Source organism: Aquarana catesbeiana, linkage group LG13 (genome assembly GCF_042186555.1).
Source record: "Aquarana catesbeiana isolate 2022-GZ linkage group LG13, ASM4218655v1, whole genome shotgun sequence".
NCBI lineage: Eukaryota > Metazoa > Chordata > Amphibia > Anura > Ranidae > Aquarana > Aquarana catesbeiana.
In genome coordinates this window covers 52,586,489-52,611,033 of record NC_133336.1, presented here as the reverse complement: position 1 = coordinate 52,611,033, position 24,545 = coordinate 52,586,489, and positions in this window count along the sequence as shown.

The following is a 24,545-nucleotide window of genomic DNA, read 5'->3' as shown; positions in this document are numbered from 1 at the left end:
TCACCATACGCCCGTGTTCTCTGCCTCCATGACCAGGACACGATACGAGAAGATCTTGCGGTTCATGCATTTCAACGATATTGAACTCTGTCATCCTCGGGGTGACCCTGAATTTGATCAGCTCTACAAAATTCGGCCCCTCGTAAACCACTTCAACCAGCGTTTTGCAGACTTGTTTACTCCCCATCAAGTTGTCTGCGTTGATGAGTCCCTGATTAAGTTTTCTGGCCGCTTGTCATTCAAACAGTACCTTCCCAGCAAGCGTGCCAGATACGGGGTCAAGATGTATAAGCTCTGTGACAGGGCCACAGGCTATACATGTAGTTTTATGGTTTACGAGAGCCGGAGAACTGCCCAGACTACATAGGGAGCGCTAGTAAGATTGTGACTTGGTGTCACCCTTATTCGTAAAGGGGTACCACTTGTATGTGGACAATTATTACACAAGCGTGCCACTTTTGGTCACTTGTTTGATCATTAAATTGGCGCATGTGGCACCGTGCGATCTAATCACCGGGGCTTACCCCAGAGGCTTGTAGATTCCCGTCTTAGGCTGGGGGAGATAGCCTACTTGAGATGTAATAATTTGCTCACTGTGAAGTGGAGAGATAATAAGAATGTTTTCATTCTGTCCTCCCTTCACGCAGACACGACTGTCCAAATTCATACGGCGACTGGTGTTGTGGAGAAACCCCTCTGTGTCCACGAATATAACCTTAATATGGGAGGGGTGGACGTCAACGACCAGTTGTTGGTGCCGTACCCAATTGAAATAGTGAAAAATTGGGCGCAAAAAACATATATATCACCCAACAAAACGTGAGTATAATATTTGGTGACAACAAATACACCATAGGATTAGTGTCAGAACAGTCCAGCACAAATATACATGTGAATAAAACAATATAGTGGTTCAAATCTCCTATATATTATTTCTCCAACACCGTGCCTCCTAAAGTGCAGTGTGCTAAATCTTGAGGGAACCAAAGTGCTTCACCCGAAGTGACATATGAATGTGCTCACCAGATATCTTTGGCCACAAAGTGATCACCAGGCATATAATAGAGGGGATCCTTCCTCATTTAGCTAGGACCTTCCAAGCCACATGCAGCTCCAATCAACTGTTTACAGAAATTAATCGGACTTCAATTCAATCATGGATGGTAAATGGTAAATTCCTCAAACTGTTACACTCTGAAGTGCATATCCACAGCTCCTTTTCAATAAATCTGTGAAGTTTGGCTCCCCAAAAAATGAGCCACAGAGAGGCAATATAAGTGTAATACTGTCTTTAATTAAAAGCACTTACATGCATATGTAAGATACAGCAGATAGTTGCGCAGCTGGGGGATGAGGCCGGTCCGTCACTCGGTATGTGATGCAGGAAGCGTGGCGTGCGTCTCAGCTGGAAATGGAAGTAGAGAGCTCCTGTATCAAGCGTGTTCAAGCCTCAATTTCGATGCATTTCCTGCTCTGGCGCACGTCATCAGGAAAAAAAATATTGCCACAAGCTGCGGGAAAATTACAATTGTATTTTTCTTTTTTACACAAAGTTGTCCCTAAATGATATATTGTTCAAACATGGCATGGTTATATGTGGAATTACACCCCAAAATACATTCTGCTGCTTCTCCTGAGTACAGAGATACCACATGTGTGGGACTTTTTGGGAGCCTAGCCGCGTACAGGACCCCAAAAACCAATCACCGCCTATGAAACTATGATAGGTAGTGAGGAAGTGAAATCAGCATTTTACGCCCTTAGAAAGCCTGAAGGCGGTGATTGGTTTTCGGGGTCCTGTACGCGGCTAGGCTCCCAAAAAATCTCACACATGTGGAATCCCCGCACTCAAGAGAAGCAGTAGAATATATTTTGGGGTGTCATTCCACATATGCCCATGGCATGTTTGAGCAATATATGATTTAGTGACACCTTGTGCAAAAAAAAAAAAAATTAATATTCCCGCAACTTGTGGCATAATATAAAATATTCCATGGAGTCAACATGCCTATCAGCAAATAGCCTGAGGTGTCTACTTTCCAAAATGGGGTCATTTGGGGGGGTTTTGTGCTATCTTGGCAATTTATGGCCTTCAAAACTGTGATAGGTAGTGAGAAGTGAAATAAAAAATTACGCCCTTAGAAATCCTAAAGGCGGTGCTTAGATTTCGGGGTCCTGTTCGCGGCTAGGCTCCCAAAAAGTCCCACACATGTGGTATCCCCGTACTCAGGAGAAGCAGCAGAATGCATTTTGGGGTGTAATTCCACATAGAACCATGGCATGTGTGAGCAATATATCATTTAGTGACAACTTTGTGTAATTTTTTTTTTTTTTTGTCATTTTTCAATAACTTGTGACAAAAAAATAAAATATTCAATGGGCTCAACATGCCTCTCAGCAATTTCCTTGGGGTATCTACTTTCCAAAATGGGGTCATTCGGGGGGGGGGGGGGGTTGTACTGCCCTGCCATTTTAGCACCTCAAGAAATGAGATAGGCAGTCATAAACTAAAAGCTATGTAAATTCCAGAAAACGTACCCTAGTTTGTAGACGCTATAACTTTGTGCAAATCAATAAATATATGCTTATTGACATTTTTTTACCAAAGATATGTGGCTGTATACATTTTGGCCTAAATGTATGACTAAAATTGAGTTTATTAAATTTTTTTTTATTTAAAAAGTAGAAAATATAATTTTTTTTCAAAATTTTCAGTCTTTCTGTTTATATCGCAAAAAATAAAAATCGCAGAGGCAATCAAATACAATCAAAAGAAAGCTCTATTTGTGGGAAAAAAAGGACACTTATTTCGTTTGGGTACAACATTGCATGGCCGCGCAATTACCAGTTAAAGCAGCGCAGTGCCAAATTGTAAAAAGTCCTCCGGTCATTGAACTGCCAAATCCTCCGGGGCTGAAGTGGTTAAGGTACCCTATACACCAAAATGAGAAAACAAAATTACAAGCAGAAGCTCAGTACACACATCACAAAATTTGGGGACAGAGGCTATCCCCAATTTCTTCAGTACCTAGTGCTGTTAAATCTGAATTTTAAAAAACGCTTTATGGGTTCTCAGCTTTTAGCAGCATTTCTACCAGAGCTAAGCTGCTAATAGCTCAGCAAAGACTTTATTTGGGAGTGTGATCATCTTTTTACTTAAAGGGGGAGAGCAAACCATTATCTTGAATACTTTAGACAGGATTTTTTATTTTTTCCCCTGTCTGTTGGCTGCTCCATCCATGTCATTATAATGGGGATAGCAACCTCCTTCACATCTAAGCTGGGCTGAGATTCTACTCTGTAAGAACTTTAGCTTTCTATTGACTGCCCCCATCCATATCTACATCAAATTGGTGTCCAGCTGAATAATCTATGCAACATGTGCTCTGACATTTGTCATATGCACATACAATCATTCAGCACTGTGTACTATGGGGAAGGAAACAGTCCATTCCACTACTCACTTCCTGAGCTCTTTACTTCCTGAGGGCCATTTGCTGAATGTAGACACGCTCTGTGATTACTGTTCCCAAACTGGAAGAGCAGATCTATGAAGGTTGAGGGTGGCAGCTCATGCCTCAGAGATGTTATGTCAAGTGACTCCTTCAAAAACTTGTCAAATGTAAAAACACACTTTACAAGTTAATAATGTATATCAAAAACACAAAAGTGATAAAAACAAAAACACACACAATTTTAAAACACTTAATCAAAGAACCAAAAAGGATCTAAAACATACAATTACAGTCAAAACCAGCATTGAACTTTTGCTTTACAAGATAAAAAAACTTATACACATTAATTTAATTGTATTATCAAGATGATCAGAGGTATGTGAGGCCCTTTATTTTGCAACAGCTCCTGAGATGTTCTTGAATTCCCGATCTTTGAAAACACCATTTAAATTGCCGTGGACTTAATCACTAAAGAATTAAGATGTACAGGTATGGACTCCAGAGAGAGATATTTTGCCCCTGTACAAATCATTAGTGAGACTTCATCTGTTGTGTGCAGTTCAGTTTTGGGCAACAGTTCTCAAAAAGGATAATCGGTGAAAGAAGGGCAACCAAACTGATAAGAGGCATGGGAGGAGCTCAGCTATGATAGATTGGAGGAACTGAATTTATTCTTTTGAGAAGAGATTAACCACTGTATCACCTCGATTGCACAAACCGCCGAACCCGTATGGAGGTCTGTGCATGTGACACTGTGGGACTCTGTCAGACAGCAACCTGTGTGCAGTACACACAGGCAGAACGGGGACCTGCCTATGTAAATAAGGTGGATCCCCGTTCTGACAGGAGACATCATGGATCTGCTGTTCCCAGTGATCGGGAACAGTGATCTCTAGTGTTCCAGTCAGCCCACCACAAAGTTAGAACACACCCTGGGAACACAGTTAACCCCTTGATTGCCCCCTAGTGTTAGCCCCCTTCCTGCCAGTGTCATTTATACATTGATCAGTGCATTGTTTTTTTTTTTTTTTTTTTAGCACTGATCAATGTAATGTCAATGGTCCCCAAAAAGTGTCTCTTAGGGTCAGATTTGCCCACCGGAATGTCACAGTCCCCCTAAAAATCGCAGATCGCCACCATTACCAGTAAAAAAAAAAAAAGTCCATAAATATCTCCCATAGTTTGTAGAAGCTATAACTTTCGAGCAAACCAATCAATATACGTTTATTGCCATTTTTTTTAACCAAAATTTAAGTAGCAGAATACATATTGGCCTAAACTGATGAAGAAATGTGTTTATTTATTTATTTTTTTGGATATGTATTACAGCAGAAAGTGAAAAATTTTGTTTTCAAAATTGTGTTTTTTTTCGTTAATAATGCAAAAAATAAAAACCGCAGAGGTGATCAAATACCACGAAAAGAATTATTCTATTTGTGGGGAAAAAAAAGGGGGGGGGCATCAATTTTGTTTGGATACAACGTCGCACGACCGCGCAATTGTCAGTTAAAGCAACACAGTGCCGTATCGCAAAAAATGGCCAGGTCATTAAGGGGGTAAATCCTTCTGTGGCTGAAGTGGTTAAGGGGGGGGGATATGATCAACAAATGTACAAATACATAAAGGGTCCATATAGTGAACTTGGTGTTGAGTTATTCACCACAGAGGACAAGGGGGCACTCTATGCCTGGAGGAAAAAAAGATTTATTCTCCAAATACGGAACGGTTTCTTCACAGTAAGGCTCCATGCACACCAGCATTTTTTTTTCTGCTCGTAGACACTAAATAGTGTTATCCTGTGTCCATGCACACTACTTTAAGCTATTAGCATTTTTTTTGAGCCTCAGCGTCTAGGAGGAGGGGGAAAAAAAAAATTGTTTTTGGGAGCTTTTTTTTCCTGCTGGAAAAAGCTGAATGCTCCTAACTGCTCCCCCCCCCCTTTTCATGTACTGCAAAAATGCTAATGCTACTAGAAGCTGGCACAAAAAACAAAAATACTATTATCAGTATTTTTTACCCAGCATTTATTTCCAGCTTCTTTGAGTTTATAAAAAACACTAGTGTGCATGGAGCCAAAGAGCTGTGAAAATGTGGAATAGACTTCCTTAAGAAATGGTTCTGTCCAGCTCAGTAGAGGTTTTAAAAAAGGCCTGGATGCTTTCCCAATATGCATACAATAGAACTGGGGGGGCAGAAATCAAAATAGGAATTTCTTCCCCAGCCCCCCCAACTGGAGCAAATTGGATTTTTTTGCCTTCCTCTGGATAATGTATATGGAAGTTTTCCGTGTGTGTGTTTTTTTCCGCCCCCCTCTGTGTTGGTTGAACATGTGTACCCTCTTTTGCTCCTGCATATATGGGTTACAAGAACATCAAGAGGAGATCTATAAAAAAAAAAAAAGTAGTGCTGTGTAATTATAATTCTATAACTAATAATATCTTCCTTCTCCACAAGAAGGCCAAGATGAAAAAAAAAAATATATATATACATATACACACACACGTGTTCTTCAAAAGGTTTACGCACTTTAAAAATATATTTAAGAGTTAAAAAAAAAAAAAAAAAAATTTATGCGTAAACCTTTTGAAGAACACTTGTATATTTATTTCACACACTACATTTTCTTGGATTGGGTCACAATATTAGTTACTGCAAATTTTGATACAAGTGCAGATACTATCAACGAAGACAGAACTACTGTGAAGTTATAAATAATGTTACAGTGACCCCTGCTGGAAAAAGTGAAAGGCTGCTGAAGCAAAAGTAATAAAAATTAATGCACACAGGCAAAATAGATCCACGGTACTCACCCAGTCTTTAATGCAGGTAAATAAGAGATACACTGGTACTCAGGCAACCCCACCCCTGTAGGCAAGGTACAAACAGTGAAAGTTCAGAAAAAGTTAGCATACAGCAGGCTCAAAATAGAAGTATGAAGGCTTTATTAGAACATAGGATTAAAACCCAAAGAATCAGACCTGCTTACATGTTTCAGCCTTAGTTATAAGGCCCCTTTCACACTGGGGCGGGAGGTGCGTTGGCCTGAAAAAGCCGCTATTAGCGGCGGTATTTGGCCGCTAGCAGGGCGGTTTTACCCCGTGCTAGTGGCCTAGAAAGGGTTAAAAACCTACGCAAGCGCCTCTTGCTGGCGATATAGCCACGCTGCCCTATTGATTTCAATGGGCAGGAGCGGTGTATACATCGCTCCGAAGATGCTGCTAGCAGGACTTTTTTTTCCCCCGTCCTGCTAGCGCACCACTCCCTCGGGGCTTTCACACTGGAGACACAGCAGCGGCTGTTTTGGGGCGGTTTGCAGGTGCTATTTTTAGAGCAATAGCGCCTGCAAACCGCCCCAGTGTGAAAGGGGTCTTACTGATTATGACTAAGGATGCAAGGTTAAAACGCATAAGCAATTCTGATTCTTTGGATTTCAACCCCTATATTTTAACAAATCCTTTTTACATTTAATTTTGATGGATGCCGATTTTTGCTGGGCTTTCACAGTAAAAGATAAATAGTCTGCAAAAAGGCTGCAGTGGCAGTTACAATAAAAAGGGGCTTTGTTTTCCTGAAACCAGAACAAAAGCTGTAAACAATAAACAAGCAAATGTCTTTTTATATGTGGAAGGGAATTCCACATCCTTGCTGCTCTTACAGTAAAGAAGCCTCTATGTAGTTTAAGGTTAAACCTCTTTTCTTCTAATTTTAATGAGTGGCCACGAGTCTTGTTAAACTCCTTTCCGCAAAAAAAAAAAAAAAGTTTTATCCCTATTGTGGGTATTTGGTATTTGTATATTGAAATCATATCCCCTCTAAACCGTCTCTTCTCCAGAGAGAATAAGTTCAGTGCTCGCAACCTTTCCTCATAACTAATATGCTCCAGACCCTTTATTAGCTTTGTTGCCCTTCTTCGTACTCGCTCCATTTCCAGTACATCCTTCCTGAGGACTGGTGCCCAGAACTGGACAGCATTCTCTAGGTGCGGCCGGACCAGAGTCCTGCAGAGCGGGAGAATTATAATTTTATCTCTGGAATGAATCCCCTTTTTAATGCATGCCAATATTCTGTTTGCTTTGTTAGCAGCAGCTTGGCATTGTATGCCATTGCTGAGCCTATTATCTACTAGGACCCCCAGGTTCTTTTCCATCCTATGTAAAAGTAGGTACAAAAAAAGAGGCTTGGCTCCTATAAGGGAGTTCAAATGCCTAGGTACTAAGTTATTAGTGATTGCGCTCCAACCCCAAAACGTAACAATAAAAAAGTATCCCAAACAGGTGGGGAAAAGAAAAGCGGGGTTGAATGGAAGGGCAACGACCAAATTAGAATAGAGAAAGTATCACTTTATTGGCATGAACATAAATAGCAGGTAGCAGGGTAATGACCCAGTGCAGTACTGTAACTATAAAAAATAGCGCCGACCACCTATGAAGGTGAGTCAATCGCATCCACAAACAGGGGGAACATAGAACAAAAACATAACAAAAGACAAAAAACAAAAACAGCGTCCGGACGCACAGTTAATTGATGTCATTCCTGCTGGTCCAATGGACGATGGGGAGAGCAATTTCTCAGTGGGGGTACAGGGCTGACATCAATCCCAGAGGTGGAGGGGCACTTGGGGAGGAAAAGAGGCAGGGAACTATGGGAGAGGGGAATGTTCATGGAAAATCCATGGGGTGTCTGAGAGCTGATGATTATATCAGAAGTTGTCTTGCTGATGTCCACAGGATGGTGTGTCCAGATGATCTACGGTCAGGGGGGAAGGCAAGTGATAGATGTCATGCTGTGTGGAAGTACATCACGGTTACAGCAGATAGCTGGGGAAGCAGAGTACCCTGGGTTGGAAGGGATCACCAAGACTATAGAGGTGGTAATGCATCAGACTGTGTAAACAAGGCGGTAGAAAACCGAAGAGTCTTACCGTCTCAGACCGGTGCCATCTTATTTGCAGGAGCTGATGTCTCCCCCGCTGAATCGCTGCACCGCTAAGCGGTATTCCGGGTCCTTGCGTCAGGTGCAGGGTGCATAGCCGTTCCTGGAAATCGAGGATGGCCACCTCAATGTGCAGTCTCAGCCATCTCTTCCTCCGTGCCCTGCGATCACGTGATCGGAGTCCTCCCGTGGAATCATGTGCCCCTGAGCACCAATAGGGAATGCCTGGGCGTGGCGTCCGGGCGGAAATGACGTAACGCGTTTCACATCTGAGTGTGTAGCTTCGTCTTTTCCATCCTAGATTCCCCCAGAGGTTCTCCCCCCAATGTATAGATTGCATTCATATTTTTGCCACCCAAATGCATTATTTTACATTTTTCTACATTGAACCTCATTTGCCATTCAGTTGCCCACCCCATTAATTTGTTCAGATCTTTTTGCAAGGTTTCCCCATCCTGCGGAGAAGTTATTGCCCTGCTTAGCTTAGTATTGTTTGCAAATACAAAGATTGAACTGTTTACCCCATCCTCCAGGTCGTTTATGAACAAATTAAATAGGATTGGTCCCAGAAAAGAACCCTGGGGGACCCCACTACCCACCCCTGACCATTCCGAGTACTCCCCATTTATCACCACCCTCTGAACTCGCCCTTGTAGCCAGTTTTTAATCCAAGTACTCACCCTATGGTCCATGCCAACAGACCTTATATTGTCACTAAACATTTATGGGGAACTGTGTCAAATGCTTTTGCAAAATCCAGATACATGTCTATAGTCACCATCTCACTTTAGTTTTCTTTAGTAGGAGGAGGTTTATTTTTTGAAAGTTATAGTATGAGTAACAGGAAAGTAGTTTTTAAATCAAATAAAACACTCCGAAACATTTATAACAAACTGTATTTTCAACAAGGAGCATAAAACAAATGCAGATTTGAGTTTTGAAAAACAAATTAAATATGGTCGAATGCATCAGGATCTTCCTCAAAATGGCACGTACACACTGAAAGTACATGCAGACCGGGTCCCTGGACAGATGTTGGTTCACTGAACTAGTGGTGTCCCCCCTCTGAAAAAGAAGAAAAAAAATGATTAGCACACTGAGCACAAAATTCACCCACTCAGGAAATTCTTAGTATCCCACTACTGATCAACGAGTCCTTCACCCAAGCAGAACCAGGGACAATAGCCTACCCTAAAAATCACTTCACTGGGAAGTGAAGACATATCCAGAAAACAGATAAGTGATCTTCCCAGCCTTATTTAAATTTTAGAACTTTAAGCTGGTTTGCACTGTGGCTATAAAAACTGTTATAAACAATTGCTCTGGCATTTCAACATGAAGCTAGTCCCAGCTTTCTACAAAATAAAAAGCCTTCTACTGTAATTGGCCAACTGCCTCTGCCACAATACAATAGTGCTTGAGGTCAAATCTATAGTCAGGGTTAAAAGGGTTTGTTAATACATACACATAGCCAGCCCCTATATTAGAGGCTGGCATAGCACACTGTCACTAGTTTCACAAAACGAGCGCTGTAAATACCCAATATCAGCTGTCTTCAGGCCGGTGACATGACTCACGGCCGCTTTCCAGCTCTGATGAATGGCTTCTGAGGGAGGGGCCATAATCTCCCTGACATCAGCTGGGGAGATCACGTGACCGCTTGTATCCTCCACAGAAGCCCATGTTCCATAATCAAACCAGAAAAGCAGAAATTACAGTAGGAAGACGGATTTTTACTATGGACATGAATACATTTTCTGAAACGAGGTATAGATAAAATCTCTGGCTTCAAGTAAGACCATAGAAGTACCAGGACCGAAACCTGTAAGACAATAGACCGACTGCCTGCACTGCACTCAAGCAAGCTAGAACCCCAAATCAATGTACACAAACCCTGAGAATACTTACTGGTGTCTTTTACAGCTTTCTTTCCTGTAAAGAGAAAGAAGAAAAATTAGAAGAAAATCTAATTATGTATGCATGTATGTATGCAACCCATAGAACATTTTTCTGTTTACTCATTACGTCCAATAAATAAAAATTGGCACGTTTCAAAGTCAAAAAGGTCATAGCAAGCAAGACTGACACTTCCTTAATACATAAAAATCCAATTATTGACATTTGTAGAAGCAAAAAAAAAAAAAAAATTATGATTATAATTTAATCAGGTACTAAAAAGTGTCATTCTAAGGCTCCATGTACACTAGGGATTTTTAAGCTCCTAGAAGCTAAATTATCCTATGTGGGTGTCTGTTATGTGACATGACACCTGGATCTTTCTATCACTTAATTTGGGCCTGCCCGGTTATCAAAACATTCTGGACCCAAGTAATTCGCTTTCTCCATGATCAAATGGGCTCAGCAATTACCCTAGAGCCTAAACTACGTTTACTTGGACTACTGCCAGCCCTAGATATACAAATCCCTTGCCATCTTTTTGCGTGAAGAGATTTCCTGGCCAGGAGAACAGTGGCTCGGACATGGATGCAGGCACTGCCTCCTTTACTTCAGTGCTGGAAAAAAAAGGGAGATCAATGACACCCTTCCATTTAGGAAATTGATTTATACACAGAGGCTGTCCAATCAAAGATAATAAAGTCTGGAACAGATGGTTGGCAAGCAGATGGGGAAATGTGTAATTGACCCGTCATTCTCCACTGTATTCCGCAATGATTGACTAAATAGACCTTTTGAGGAACAACGCGTTTATACAAACATAGCATATCTGTTATGTGACATTCTGTGAGTCTAATATATGTCAATTAACTTCTGACGATGTACTTTTGTATGTACTTTATTTAAAAAATGTACATGGTATAAACGGTAACAAAATAAAGTTGGTCCACCCCCCCAAAAAAAATAAAAAATGTTTTCTAGTTTTGTTTTGAGCTTATAACGCCCTTGATGTGCAAAAATCAGATGAAGGATAGCATTGCATTAAACAAATGCTTCACCATTGCACCCACTTCAAAGAAGGCGTATGGCCTAAGCTTTTTTTGGTCATACTTTTCTAGGTCACAAGAGAGCACTTACTTTTGCTCTCCTGTGACCCAGAGTCAGCCTTTAGCTTGCTGTCAGCTGACATCAGAGAGCTGCTCTTCTCTGGAAGGATTCCAATCATACTGTCGAGATCCACCCAGCTGCTTGATTGACAGTTGGCTCCAACTCAGAGTGCGTGGCTGAGAGCCAAAGCAAGCTGCACCCACCCCCTCTTCTGCCCAGCATGCCAGTGAGTGCTGGAGAGGCAGAATTGAAAATAGTGACTGACAGTCACTGCTCTGAGAACTGAGTGATTGGAGACCATGTGATCGCCGAGTTCTTGGGCTTAGAGTCAATGGGGGACAGTTGCAGCATCAAACCAAATGCTACAGCCTAGAAAATATATATAACTTCTCCTTTAAGACAAGCCCCTAATCATTCATAAAATTTGTCTGACAATGTTTTTTTCGTCCTCACTTTCAAGACAGCATTTGCTGAAAGTGTCTGAAGATACCCTATGCTTCTGCATGAGTTTAGTCTCACTCACGAAGAAGATATGCCTGTTGATTGCAAATCTCCCTGACAAACCATGCCGCTTAGTATGGAGTCTATTGCCTGGCCCAAATAACTGCTTGCTATATAGGTCTTGGTGCTTACGGTGCCTCTTTTTTTTTACCTACACCTCTTTTTTTGCTCAGTTTCATGTCCTGATGTAGCTCTGAGTTACTACTTGTTCTAATCCCACTTATCCTGCATTTCAGCTGAATCACAGAAAAGGAAAGCAATGGCTTCAGACAGGGCAATGGAGTGGGTCATGTGGGCAGCCGGTTACTAGGGACCCAAGGAAAATTTGTATGGATTAGCTAATGCACTATGTTCTGTCTCTTGCCAGCGTGCATCAGGCACTTCCCTATTCTCTTTATGGCAGACTCTGGACACGTTTGGCCCATTACTTAGTATCTGGTTTCTTTTTATTGGTAGAATGGAAAAATTTCCAGGCCCCCCTTTTCTCCTTCCAAGTTTCCTCCGCCTGGCATAGTAAATTTCTGTTTCTGACCGCCAAGTATCTCGTTTCTTTGCACACAATAAGAGCCCTCCCCATCTTGGAGGACTCAGGTTTGTCTCCGCTGGCAGTATCCTGCCACTGGATTAAGTTTTCCCTTTGCGCTTCCTGTTGCTTAGGCTGTGGGTACCTAGTTATGGTGTCTTCTGTCCTTTTAAGGGGGTGCAACACAAGTCTGCTGAGCCCAAAGAAGCAGGCATAAAAATTGCCAAGTAGGCTCCTTATACCTGTCTTTTCTGGTCAAAACAGCACCAGTTCCAGTATTCCATGTGTATTCCAGAAGAAAGAGCACAAGGGAAAAGCAGAAGAGGCAAAAGGCAAAATCCAACTCATCTCCTAGAAGAACTGTTGGGATTGTGGGGCTCCAGCATTGCTGTCTAAACTATTATGTGGAGGCTGCTTCAGTGAAGTCCCAGGCAGCAGAAAGACAAAATCTTTGGAAACCAGGTTTTATTAGACAAGCGGTGATAGCAAGCTTAAAAAGGAGGTTGCTGGATATAAATCGGGGCACAAAAAGACCCAGGACGATCTGGGGTCTCAGTCCAAAGCTACCTCTCCATTAGTGCCTAAACAGGGTGAAGAAAAAAAAGTGTTTGAAGGTAGAAAACTGTGAATCAAAGGTGATGGCAGACCTGGCAAAAAATGACTTTAGATCAAGGCTAGATAAAGGCTTTATGGAATGGCCGGTAGACTCAAAAAATGACCGAAAGAAATGACAAGGCTGCAACATATAAGCCTGCAGTGGCCTTGACCTCAGTTACCAGAGAGCTGGCAACTGATGAACAAAGAAATGAAAACCATAATCACTGACCTAGAGGAAGTGAAGATAGCCTCCATGGGCGAGACTGATGACACATGAACGGTTTTGCCGTCGGAATAAACTCTGAAGGCTTTTCCGACGGAATTCCGCTCAAGCTGTCTTGCATACACACGGTCACAACAAAGTCCGACCGTCAAGAACACGGTGATGTACAACACGTACGACGGGACTAGAAAAAGGAAGGTCAATAGCCAGTGCGCCACCCTTTGGGCTCCTTCTGCTAATCTCATGTTTATCTCGTGTTAGTAGAAGTTTGGTGAGAGACGACTCGCGCTTTTCAGCTTTCGTGCTAAATAAAAAAGATTGTTCGAGAGATCACGAGAAATAATAAAGAAATAAGTTTGTGAGAACTCTGTGTGAATATCAGCAGCAAAACAACTTCATTATTCTAGCATTATAAAAGCACAAAAGAATGCGCTGCGTTAAAAGATCGAAGAATTTGCAGCGTGAGGAATGTGCTATCTCCATTACAAACGCTAGTTTTACCAGACCGAGCGCTTCCGTCTCGTACTTGCTTCAGAGCATGCATAGTTTTTGGTGCATCGGAACAGCATACAGACGAGCGTTTTCTTCTGTCGGAAAAATATAGAACATGTTCCGTATCTAAGCCGTCTGAATTGGATAGAAAAAGTCTGATGGGGCATACACACAGTAGGAATATACGATGAAAAGCTCCCATCAGACTTTGTCTGTCGGAAATTCCAACCGCGTGTACGCGACATTAAACTTGTTTTTTTGCTTGCCCCCCCCAACGGTACTGACCAAGAGACTTATTATCACATCCTATTATGCATTTCTTTTGGGCAGCCATAAAAAAAAAAAAAAAAAGGACTACCAGTCAGGCCTAATTTCCTAAATAGGAGTTACTGCTGGTTTGAGATCCCCTTCTTGCACTTAACTTTGCTCACAATATTCTTTACAGAAGTGGTCTCTGCCCGTACAGTACCTAAATTACATTTACATGTGCAAATAGCATTACTATCAGGTAGTTCAGGACAAAATGGTTCTACCTCCAGCACGTTTTATTTTTGTAGGGAGTTTGTACTTCCACCATTTTCTCCTCAAAACCTGTCCTTGGGAGACCTTCCCTATAGTCAATTAGTCATGGTTAAAATCATCTTGACTTGCTTACAAAGGGCATCATTTTTACACTTATAAGAGGCTCTTTTGTATCCAAAATACTAGAACTGGAGAAGCAATATTTTCCAGAGCAATTTTTGTTAAGATTGTAAAGACAACTCAGCTTGCCTAGACCTCATCAGGTACTTCTACCACAAAGTAGTAAGAGCTCATCCGACTCAGTATACCTACAACTTGGGACTCTTATGCCAAAGTTCCAGCAGACAGAGTGGGGTGGATTTACTAAAACTGGAGCGTGCAAAATCTGGTGCAGCTGTGCAATCAGCTTGCAGGTTGTGTGATCAAAGCTTAATTGAACAAACTGAAGTTAAATGCTGATTGGCTACCATGCACTGCAGTAGATTTTACACTCTCCACTTTTAATAAATCAACCCCAGAATGTAAAGCAGCCAGTTGGAACATTCCTAACACCTTTACATAGCATTACAAGATTGATCTGGTGATGGGCCCCTGGCAGTCTCAATACCAAAGACAAGTAGGCAGCCTTGGCTCAAAATTCTATTTTCATATGAATTCCGCTAGTGCAGTGGTTCTCAACTCCAGTCCTCAGGACCCACCAACAGGCCAGGTTTGCAAGATAGCTGAAATACATCACAGGTGATATCACTTGATGCTCAGTGATTGCAGTATTCTAGTCTGCAGCTCCCCAAGGTAATACTTAAAATCTGGCCTGTTGGTGGGTTCCGAGGACTGGAGTTGAGAACCACTGCGCTAGTGGTTTCAGGTTTTTTTATCCCACTTGATCATTCTTAGGCTGGCTAAATCACATTGTTATATGGATACAAGGTGAACCAGCAATACAGAAAATTTCTACCAAATACTTACTGTAAATTTTCCTTTCCCAGCTCTTCCACATGTCAGCATAGCTTTCTACCTGGCGTTTTGTAACAAGTCTAGATATGGAACCAAATTTATGAACTACCAAGGTGCTGTCCCAAGGGATCAGAAGGGCAGAGCAATCTATTGATATGCTGACAGAGAGCCAGGAAACAAATTATAGTAAGAATGGAGTAACAAATTTGTGTAATTACCTGCCAAAGAATTTGCAATTCTGTACAGCCAGGGGGTGGGCATGGATTCACACTATTGTGCGTCTCTATGGATGCATGGGTGCTTCCTTAGTACCCTGTTTGCTACAGGAGATACCTCAAGGAGATGTGCCTACATCACTGATAGGGACTGCAGTAGAGGGGGATAACATTTCTGTGCATTATCATTGCAGAGTAGGTAAAGACTACCTCTTTCTTTTAGTCTTTGATGTCACTTGATTAAAAAAAAAAAAAAAAAAAAAAAAAAAAAGTGTACTTTTTTTAACGAATACTCACCACCATATGATACTTTATAGTAGAGATAACCCATTATGCCAACTCCGACCCACACTTCTTGATAAGCTTTGGCATAGTATGGCTTTACCAAGGACCACCAACCTGCAAGAGCTTTTCCCGACATCTGGAAAATAAATCGCATTATTATTGGTTTGGTTCCAAAGCCCTGTTACATTTATAAATGGTCACAGAAGTAAAGCAAGTTAAGAACTCCAATACCCTTGTTAAAGGCCAACTCCAGGCACATATATTTTATTCTAACTATTGATGATAAATATAAAACTAAAAGGGCAAAAGTTAAGTTTCAGACAGAATGGAGAGGGATTAGAACATTTGTCATGACTTTATTGTTGTCTGTCCCCGATTCACCCAATCCAATTGTCCTGTTTACCTTTACAACTGAAAGTAAAAGCAACATTTCAGGTTGTCCCCAGAACAGGAATAAAAGGGGAAATATTCCAATGGGGACAGCAAGGGATTCCCTCACTTCCTGTTGTGGCTATGGGACCAGAAGCGAAGGTCAAGCTACCTAATGGGACACAGATGTTTAAAAAAAACAAAACAAAACAAAAAAACCTGACAGGGGTTATCACTCTCCCCTATTCTACCCAACATGAAAACATTTTTCCTATACTGTGATGCACTTTGTAAGCTTCAAAGACCAAGCTTACCTTTCCCAGGAAATAACCTATGCAGTCAAAAGGGCCTCAGTGGATAACAGGAAAAAAAAAAAAAATAAAAAAAATCTGTGCAGCTTTATAAAATGATCATTCATTTTTATTAGTTTTACCTTTAAGCCATTTAGGTCCCTTCAGAAGCCTGGTTACAAAAACAAAACCCAAACTCCTTTCTTTAAAGTCCTAGTGACAACTGGTGAAATTTTCCTCATGATACAGGCAGCAATAAGGACCCAGCCGAGGTTCTTCGTCTTCCCTCTTCTATGCAAAAGAAAATATATTTTTGGTGGAGTTTCATTTAACCACTTGCCTGCTGAGCATTTTTACTCCCTTCCTGCCTGGGACAATTTTCAATTTTCGGTGCCGTCGCACATTGAATGACAATTGCGCGGTCATGCAACACTGTACCCATATGAAATCTTTAATCATTGTTGTCACACAAAAAGCTCTTTTGGTGGTGTTGAATCACCACTGTTTTTATGTTTAGCAAAAAAATAAAACATTTTCATAGATTGTTATAAAATTTACCAAACAGGTAACTTTTCTCCTTCACCAATGTGGTGGCACTGGTGGGAACGGATGGAACTGCACTCATAATCAGTGCCCTGATTATCAGTGTAGATGTCCCTTTCACACAAGGTGGTTATCGGCTCTCCTCATGCTGTCAGCATGAGGAAAGGATTGCTGATAATCGACTTGTGTGTACATCGTCATCAGCTGTCACGTGGTAAAGGGCCGCTGTGATTGGCCCTTTACGCAGATCTGTGAACAGCTGTATCCTGAGGACACAGATCATGGGAAGACATCCATGGACGCACTCCCAGCAAAGTAAGCCCGTGCTGCAGCTGTCTTTTGGCTGTCCTGAGCAGAAACTTTTTATAAACCTCAGATGTGCAAAATGAACAAAGCACATCCTCTTATAGTGTGTACTTGCCTGAATCCAAAGCACGAAGTCCGATTCCTCTTTGAGCTCTCCTCTCTCTGCACGAATCACCAAAAAGACTAAGATGATACAACAGCCTACCGGGAGACAGCCTGCCCCCACCTCTATAGGTTTCTCCATGCGCCTGAATACAGGGGTGGGGGTTCCTTCCCTCCACTCAAGTGGAGATTACATGACTAGCGAGCAAGAATCAGCAATGTTTGAGGGAGCGTTTCCACAGAGGAGAGAATGTGGACTGTAAATTGGGATCGACTAGGAAACAGACAGAAAGGGAACACTGTGGACATTATGAGATAATAGTCCCTTATCTTTTGAGTGGAGAACAGTGGAAAGCAATAGGCACCATCTTTCCAAAGGGTCATCCATCAAGACTAAGACTGTTACCAAGATCTAAAGAGGAGGAACTGCTGTTAAATCTGGAGAAAAACAAAGCGCTCTGATGTGGACCTATACAGAGCTAAGGAGAACTAACTATCCGTCACAAGATATGTCTCTCCACTAGCCACCACCTTCCATGTGCATTTGTGCAGACTGTGTTTCACTTTTTTAAAGCTCTGATGAAGAGGTTATCCTCGAAACGCGTCAGCCATTCTTTTAGCACTTGCCCTTGTTTGGGCATGTCCCACCTGTAACACTACAAAGGTACATTCTGTAACCCTCCCCCCCTTCACAAAACGTAGTATGTTTTTATCTCTTACTTGTATGTATTTTATTATTTTTAAATATATTTATATTATTGCTTATGAATAACATGTATGATGTGATGCCAGTGTCTGATCACACGCCTTCCATCCATCCCTCCCACACTGTCTTCTTCAGACCACCCCGGGTCAGTCCAGGCAGCGGGATATACATGATCACTTTCTCCAGTTTGGCCATCATAACAGCACTACGTATCCATAACAACAACGAACACAACGCCCCCACGAGCGCAGGAGTTCATCTTTTTTGATCACAATTTGCATAGGTCGGTACAGTGATTGGATTGGCTGTATTCTGGCACTTACCAGGGGCAGGAAAGCCCACATAACCCATACAAAGCTGGATATGGCCATCCCCACCCAGCCTGCAATCACTGACACACACATACAATGAGATGACTTCCCAATCCAGGAGATTCCACTTCCCAGGAATACAGATGACCGGCTCTGTGACCCTGACAGACATGAATAGAAGTGTGTCACAGAGGACAGAAATGTCAGCCACGGTCAGAATGGAGACACCAGCGGCTTCTGGAGAGTCCCATCCTCCCCATGGTAAAGCTACAATAACCAGGCACCTCCGAGGAAGTAATCCGCTCATACACACAACAACAACCCACCTTCACGTCTTAGATGCAGAGTACGAGCAAGGAAGGTCACAGCACCGGTCTGCACAGGAAGTCACCACCGATATCCGGGAACAGAGCGCCGCACTGCGCACTCCCTGCCCTCTAGCGCCACCTAACGGATGTCGAACACAGCACTAGTGTCTTTATATGGAAAAAAACACCACATCCACCAGCTGTGCTTCACTTGGAGGACTGTCCCTCTTCTGAAAACAAATCTCTCTGCTCCTCTTTTCTTAGCATTTGTCCCGCTTTTGGTCTGATGTGTAAGGATGAGCCCCGGCGTGTTCGCACAGCCCACGTGCAGAGCCCGCCAGGAAGTCTGCGCTGCGCTAATCACAGGCAGTGAGACATTGTCCCGATGCGCGGCTGCAGAGATCGGAAATGTCTCACTGCCTGTGATTAGCGTAGCTCAGTGCCGACTTCCTGGCGGGCTCTGCACGTGGGCTGTGCGAACACGCCGGAGCTCATCCTTACTGATGTGTTAAAGCTGAGCTCCACCCAAATGGGGAAGCCCCACTTGTTTGCCTCCCCCCCCCCCCCCCTCTGCTGCCACATTTGGCATCTTTCGGGGAGGAAGGGGGAGCTGGTACCTGTTTTTGACAGGTACCCTTCTAGGGTTGCCACCTCATCCCTTTAACTACTTAAAGTGTAAGTTCAACAGTTCACCTTTACAGAAAAATCATCAGGTCCCCTTCCTCGCCCTCACCCCGGTCCCACTGGCCTGGACTGCGGCAATCTCCAGTTCTAACCCCCCCCCCCCCCGTATATCCGTGTCAGGAGTCCGGGGCTTATAAATCCCCTCAGCATCCACACGTCTTCTGCATAGCTGACAGGATGGGCTATGATGGCGCTGACCAATTAAAATGCTCCAAAACGTCCCTCCTGACAAGGGACATTCTGGACATTCAGCTCAGGAGATTTCTAAGCCCCGGCGCAGATATACCGGGGGGTTAGAACCAGAGATTGCCACTGTCCAGGTCAGCGGGACCAGCGGGGGGGGGGGGGGGGTGAGGAGGGGATCCTGTGTAAGTTTACCTTATAGATTTTTTAAGGACCGGGCCTATTTTTCAAACTTGTTTACAAGTTAAAATCATTTTTTTTTTTGCTAGAAAATTACTTAGAACCCCCTAACATTATACCGTATTTTCCGCTCCTTAAGACGCACTTTTTCTCCCCCAAAAATGGGGGGAAATGTATGTGCGTCCTATGGAGCGAAAATTGGCCAGGACCCCCCCGCCGCTGTATTACAATAGCGGCAGAAGAGAGGCAGGAGAGAGGAGGACAGACATCCCAAGCCCCCACAAGCGCCGGGCGATCTCCTCCTCATCACATTTCCCTGTCACTCAGCCAAAGACAGAGCATCCCAAGCGGCCGAATATAGTACGGCCGCTCGGGCTGCTCTGTCTTCTATCTGAGTGACAGGGAAATGTGATGACGTCCTCGCCAGGGAATGCCAGAGTCTGTGTGAGGTGGTCAGGCCGCATTTCATGGGACTGGTAAGGCTGCATTTCATGGAACTGGTAAGGCTGCATTTCATGGGCACTGGCAAGGCTGCATTTAATTGGCACTGGTAAGACTGCATTTCATGGGACTGGTAAGGCTGCATTTCATGGGCACTGGTAAGGCTGCATTTAATTGGCACTGGTAAGGCTGCATTTAATTGGCACTAGTAAGGCTGCATTTAATTGGCACTGGTAAGGCTGAATTGGCACTGGTCAGGCTGCATTTCATGGGCGCTGGTAAATATTTTAGTACATCATTTGGCTTAGAATATTTTTTTTTCTTGTTTTCCTCCTCTAAAACCTAGTTGCATCTTATGGTCAGGTGTGTCTTATGGAATGATAAAAACAGTATTTTTTTTTTTTCGGACACCCTAGAGAATAAAATGGCGGTCATTGCAATACTTTATGTCACACCGTATTTGCACAGTGGTCTTACAAGCGCAATTTTTTGGGAAAAAATACACTTTTTTTGAATTAAAAAATAAGACAGCAGTAAAGTTAGTCCAATTTTTTTTTATATTGTGAAAGATAATATTATGCCAAGTAAATTGATACCCAACATGTCATGCTTCAAAATTGCACCCGCTCATGGAATGGCGACAAACTTTGACCCTTAAAAATCTCCATAGGCGACGTTTAAACATTTCTACAGGTTACCGGTTTTGAGTTACACTGGAGGTCTAGGGTTATAATTATTGCTCTCTTTCTAATGATCGCGGCGATACCTCACATGTGTGGTTTGAACACCGTTTTCATATGCGGGTGCGACTTACATATGCGTTCGCTTCTGCACCCAAGTTCCATGGGACGGGGAGCTTTAAATTGTTTTTTTTTTAATTTATTTTACGTTTTATTTTTTATTTTTACATTGTCCTTTAAAAAAAAAGAATTTGGGTCACTTTTATTCCTATTACAAGGGATGTAAACATCCCTTGTAATAGAAAAAAAGCATGAAAGGACCTCTTAAATGTGAGATCTGGGGTCAAAAAGACCTGGGATCTAACATTTACACTTAAATGCAATTAAAAAAATACCGTATTTATCGGTGTATAACACGCACTTTTTTCCCCTTAAAATCAGGGGGAAATTGTGGGTGCGTGTTATACACCGATCCCCTGCGATCCCCCGCCAATTCTGAGCCTTTTGGCGGCTTTTGGCCGCTCTCGGTGGCTTTCGGCCCTTCTCAGCGGCTTTTGCCCATTCTCGGCCGCTCTCGGCGGCTTTCGGCCGTTCTCAGAGGCTCTCGGCTGCTCTCGGCGGCTTTCGGCCCGCTATCGCCCATTCTCGACAGCTCTTGCAGGCCTGCGTGAGCCGCTGAAAGCCGAGTGCGTCCGAAAGCCAACGAGAACGGCCGAAAGCTGCCGAGAGCCGCCGAGAGAGGCCAAGAATGGCCGAGAGCGGCCGAGAATGGCGGCGGCATTTTTAAACGCCAGATGTCTGCGATGGACACTGACAAGGCTGCAATGGGGGACAAGGTACAGATGGACACTGACAAGGCTGCATTGATGGGAATTTAAATGTAAGTTTTTTTCCTTAAACTTCCCTCCTAAAAGTTTTTTGCCTTAAAATTCCCTCCTAAACTTGGGGTGCGTGTTATATGCCGATAAATACGGTAAATAAAAAAATAAATTCCTTTTTTTTTTTCTTCCCATTTAAGACCATTGGGTGGAAGTGACGTTTCGACGTCGCTTCCATCATCCAATGGTATAGAGCTGAACGGGGGCCATCTTTCCCTCACTCAGCATCCAGCCTCACAGGGGAAAGGATGTGATCGTCTCTGCCGCTACCAACAGATCCAGTAAGCGGCGGAGACGACCGGAGCGTGGTGGGAGAGGGGGGCCCTCCCCTGCCCCTGATAAAAGTGATCTTGCTGCGAATCCGGAGATCACTTTTATCTGAAAGAGGACTGTCCGCCGTTGAAGAGGATACTGGGTTTTATGGCATCTATCTGCTGCCATAACCCCGGTATTTTACGTCAAAATACCGACGTACAATGACGACGGGCAGTCCACAAGTGGTTAAAAGTCAGCAACTACAGTAGCTGACTTTAAATTTCTTGGTGTGGGGGGGGGGCCGGAGCTTCTCTTTAACTTCTATAAAAAATGTACTTTATAAAACTGAACTCTGGAAATTAAAGTTGAAACTAAAGGTGACATGTTTTTAATTTTGGATAGAGTAAGGGAGGGTTATAACCTCCAGAAGAAGACTTAATATCCAGCTCTGAGCACAATAACCTTTCCTGGGTCACAGCAGAAAAACATTTACTTCAAGAGCAACCCCCTGTTATGCATGCTTTCTCCTAGTCATTGAAACCTGCTTAATTACATGCTGGGATTAGTATGCCTCTGGCTGTATTTCCAAGGCACTCACATGTATGTAGGCAGGTAGCCTACTGTATGTCTAGTTAGCAACCAGCTGCCCAGGTCCGGGAGAATACCCCAAGAACATGGACTTCTCTGTTCCACTATCTCCAAGTATGGAGGCTTCACCTGTGCAGGTAACCTGGGGTAGCCACAGCTAGGTTTAGTTAGGAGAAATATGTCACAGCAACAAATACCATAACATTAGCAGCGCTAGGTTTAGTTAGGAGAAAGACTTTATTGCATGTTATAAATGTTGTGCCAAGTTTTTACAGTAAATGTTGATCCAACTGCTCAGAGCCTGGTCTGAAATTATTCAAGGGGTGCATGTGGGCTATTGGTGCATTCATAAAGAACATGGGTCCAAACAACAATATGGGGTATGGGTGTATGGTTCATTCAGCAAGACAAGGAGGAAGAGGTAATTGCCATGAGTAATCGCAAGGAAGAGCAACAACCGTCATTGGCATAGTACCTGGTTAGGTGACAGATCCTCTGGTAGCAAGGGGATCAGTACTCTGACTTCCTCTCTAGCTATCCATCTCTGCTGGTCACTAGGTACAGGAAGAGAAGAGTTAAGTGTGGGCACGCATGTGCTCTTGGCAGGGCCCCATTCTGTTATTGGGAGTGAGGAAACAGAGGTATGCTGACTGGTGGAGTGGGTAGAGGCTCGGCATGTCCCTCCAAATGCAACACATTTTCATGTGTTGCATATATGCATATATCAGTACAAGTGTGTGGGACATGGGACGAAGCAGTTTAGGGAGTAACTCTGTATTTTGGTACTGCACACATGTGGCTCATCTCTGAGTTGGAGAGCCGCCTTAATGTTTGATTCTTCACATGACCACGGCCCCACCTAGTCCGCATTAGTGAGCATGCCTTCAGGTGAAGTGCTACCCCACGTGTTAGCGGTAGTGACCCGGTTCATCGCTTGGCGTGGCCTAAGAAAAACCTGGAGTAGATGGCACAGGTATTTCACCGTCCCGCTCAGCATCTTTTTCTACACAATATCCCCCCCCCCACACACACACACACGTAAGGCAGGACATACATTATACCTTTTTATTTTCCTTCAACCAGCCAGTTGAACAAGAAAAAAAATGTGCCAATTCCCCTGTCGGTTTTCCAGGCAGACCTGTTCAGACAGTCCGTGTATCCCTGTGGACCGGTGGGTGTAAATAGATTGGTGTTCATTTACACCCGCCTACCTCCGATCTGATCAGCTAAAAACAAATGGAAGAGGATCCACCCTCTTTTCATGTAGACAGATTGGATTGGAGGTAGTTGGGTGTAAACAGACATCCAGTCTGTTTACACCCAACCACCCATAGAGCAGAGCGGGCTCAGTCTGTGTCCGCATAAACTGAATGGACACGGAGCTGTCATCCGCCTGCTCTGATCAGAAGGGGATCAGTGGACAGATCCCCCGCTGAGACAAGTGGATCTGCCTAGGGTGATATGACCTTTACAATCATAATCTTCACCACCAGACCACTTTAACTGACCATGCATGGACTGGAGCCACTGCACATGCCCACTACATCCAGCCAGCTCTGATTGCCTTTGCATATTGGGAGTGTGCACCAATGATTGGCTCCATAGGACCCTGCAAGAGAATGGAGCCACCCAGAAAATAGGAAGGTGGGAGCAGCAATAAAGGGAGGAACTAAAGAAAAATAAAGAAATATATAGTTGGGCAAGCAACATGCAATGTAAGTGGTGATTTCTACAGCAGAAATGACTAAAAAAGGAGGGTTTAATATCACTTTACAACGGAACTAAACCCTCCTAAACTTTACAGCCAATGAAGCTGCCATCTTAGCCTCTGTATGATCTGCGGTTGCCATGATGCTGCACATGTGATCGTTTATGACACCTGTAGGCAGATGCAGTCTATTTTCTCCAAAGCAGGTGGCGCTCAACCGCAACAGCAGGGATCAGAAGTGCATTGTGGTCACAGTGCAGGGATCAGGAGTGCGTTGCGCTCAGAGTGCAGGGATCAGGAGTGCGTTGCAA